The following is a 2,862-nucleotide window of genomic DNA, read 5'->3' as shown; positions in this document are numbered from 1 at the left end:
AAGGAATTCGAGAATACCGCTATTCATTATGTCGGTATGAAATTCGATGTTTCCCATCGATGTCGAAATTTTGTAATACATATCACGAAATTGATGGTAAATCGATGTCAATTTCAGCTACATATGTTTTAAACATCGACATTAATGTGACTATCAAACATGCCAAACTCTTCTCTCATCACAACATAAAATCTCGTTGTAATCGTTAATACAACCCTGGACTAAGCACACATACAAAAAATGTCAATCGTAATACATACACATCTGGCACTAAAATATTTCTATTGTGCTTTCGATTAATATCACTCAACACACGCATATGTGCTTAATTCAGCAAATTTCTAATTTAACAAACAAATTAAAAATATGGTTAACACATTACTAAATCTGTCATCCACCTACAACTTATGATCAACCTGGCCGTCTAAGGAAGATCCATAAACTCCTTGCCATCATCGGAATTGCGTGACAATTCTCATAGCGGAAAAAAAACATGCTTTGGATTCAACTTACCTATGTTTTTTAAATATTTTTTGTTTGATGGGTCATCCCATGTAAAGGAGGAAAACGACATAAATTTAAAAATCCCACTAATTATATCTATTACCTAAGTAACCTACATATAACTAAATTACTACATTTCATAAATCTCTTGGAAAATAATTACAAACAAATTTAAAGAAAGCGGTAATTTTTGTGTAAGCAAATTTTTACTCCATACGTAATTACTTTAACCAGTCACTAAAACCTGTCCCACCAGTAGAAATTTTAAATATTTTTTTTTATATGTACATATTTTAGGGCTGGTCGAAAATCTATTTTTTCTCAAGTCCTTTGGTAATAGTGAAAATATATTGTATCATGAAGTCAATAAGAAGCCTGCAAAATATTAGTCTTATATTTTAATTGTAAAAGCCCGCGCATCGACCACCAAGTGACCCACAGCACACTAGTCGAATAGGACCAATTCTTGTTACAAATTCTGGGTTCAGCAAAAAGGTTTGGTGCATATTATTTGATAATGAATCCTTTAACGCGAAAGATAAAGACAAATATCATTTCTCGCAACCCATTAGCTTATCGTTAATCTCAAAGTTATCTGTTTTCAATAAAATTTTAATTGTTCTCACGATAATTGCACTGGCCTATAGTCAAAAGATGTAAAGAACAGCATTAATATGTATTGCTGGCGTGCATTTTGGTCGCTGATTCCAAATATTCGAATCTTCTTTTAATATTGGCTATAGTTTGCGAATTTTTGAAAATTTGGGAACAATTTCGATAGCTCTAATAGAAAAGCGATTATTTTCCATCATCGTGGAAAAATTTTGTTTATGCAAATGAGTATGGAAACACTGAACATACACAAATTCTAGAAACACTAATTAGTTTACTTATGTTTATGCATGCAATATAAAAATTGCAAATATAGGAAAATTACAAAAAATTTAGATCAACATTTTTTTATTTTAAAATAATTTGTTTAAAGTCTGAACGATTTTCATCATATTATTATCATAAATCAGTAACATTACGTCTCGCCTTCAATTTGGTAATTATTACGTACCGATCGAGTAACATGTACCAAAGTTATATCGAAAAACTTAAAGGGATCTTCAGCTTTTTTCTAAAAAAATGTCTTTTCAATTGTATAAGGGAAAATCTTTTGAGACGGGGACTTCAATAAAAAAAAAAATTTTTTTCAACATAGTAGCACAATTTTTTTTCATAGATGATCACTTGTCAACCCAATTGAAGTACATTATAACCCGCGTAACTAATATTTTTTAATTGCTACTCTCTTTAAACCATATTTTCAAAATTGTTTTCTATTAGCCCGGTCAAGTTAGATTTTAAAGGTTGCAGTAACTCGTATAAAGCTGAACATTGGTACGAATGTAACGAACGTCATTATAAATGAAATATGAAAAGTCCTTATCGATCCCAGATCTCTCAAAAGAATTATTCAAGGTCAAAGGTCACATAAATTGACTTTTACAATTTTTCAGCTAAACCGTAAGATTTGATATAAAAATAGGTGAGACTAAAAGGGTAGATCATGCAATTGTCTCCAAAACTCCTTATGACACTTTTTATGCTAAGAGTCACCATTTCAGGAATCGACATCCATTTTATGATGATTCATTGAACTTATAAAATGCGTTGAATTAAAGTTAATTCTTTAACAGGTGGTAGTATAAAAAAATTCAGTCTGTATGGCAGGTGCCACGGGCTCTTTTCCAAGAACAACATTTTTTCCATGAGTATAGCATAGATTTCATATACCTCCATACCAAGTTCTAGTACTCTACCACAAATACTTCCAGAGGTACGCAGTATGAAAAATTCCGTTTGTATGGGAGGTGCCACGCCCCTTTATCTAATCGGGATAAAAGCTATCCTATCTTTTAAGTTGGGATAAATGACACCAATGTGCGAAATTGCATTAAGATCGGTTGAGTAGTTAAAGCGTGGAAGCGTAACAAACAAACCCCTCGCATTTATATCAGCAAGGATTATCCAGTACTGACCGTTAAAATAATTTTTAGAGGTGAGGTGCAAAAAATCACAGACTCGAATACACAAACACAAAATATTATGAATTTTTTTGCCCTTGATTGGCTGTGCTTAACGAAAAACCATTAATAAGTAAAAAATTACGCACAGATCACGCGTTTTCATTTCATTTCATTTCATTTCATTTCATTTATTAAGTCTATGATTTACAAACCTTACAGACTAGATGTACAAGCTTACGACCTAAGTGTAAATTCGATTTTTAAAGTATATAATTAGGAATACATTGATTCTAGTAATAAACCAAAACGAGATCTCGGGAAGGCGAAGTCCAGATCAAGGCTC

Source organism: Rhagoletis pomonella, unplaced genomic scaffold, assembly GCF_013731165.1.
Source record: "Rhagoletis pomonella isolate Grant_MI unplaced genomic scaffold, Rhpom_1.0 Rhpom_scaffold_00007, whole genome shotgun sequence".
In the NCBI taxonomy this organism is placed as follows: Eukaryota; Metazoa; Arthropoda; class Insecta; order Diptera; family Tephritidae; genus Rhagoletis; species Rhagoletis pomonella.
Note: the sequence above shows the minus strand (reverse complement) of the source record.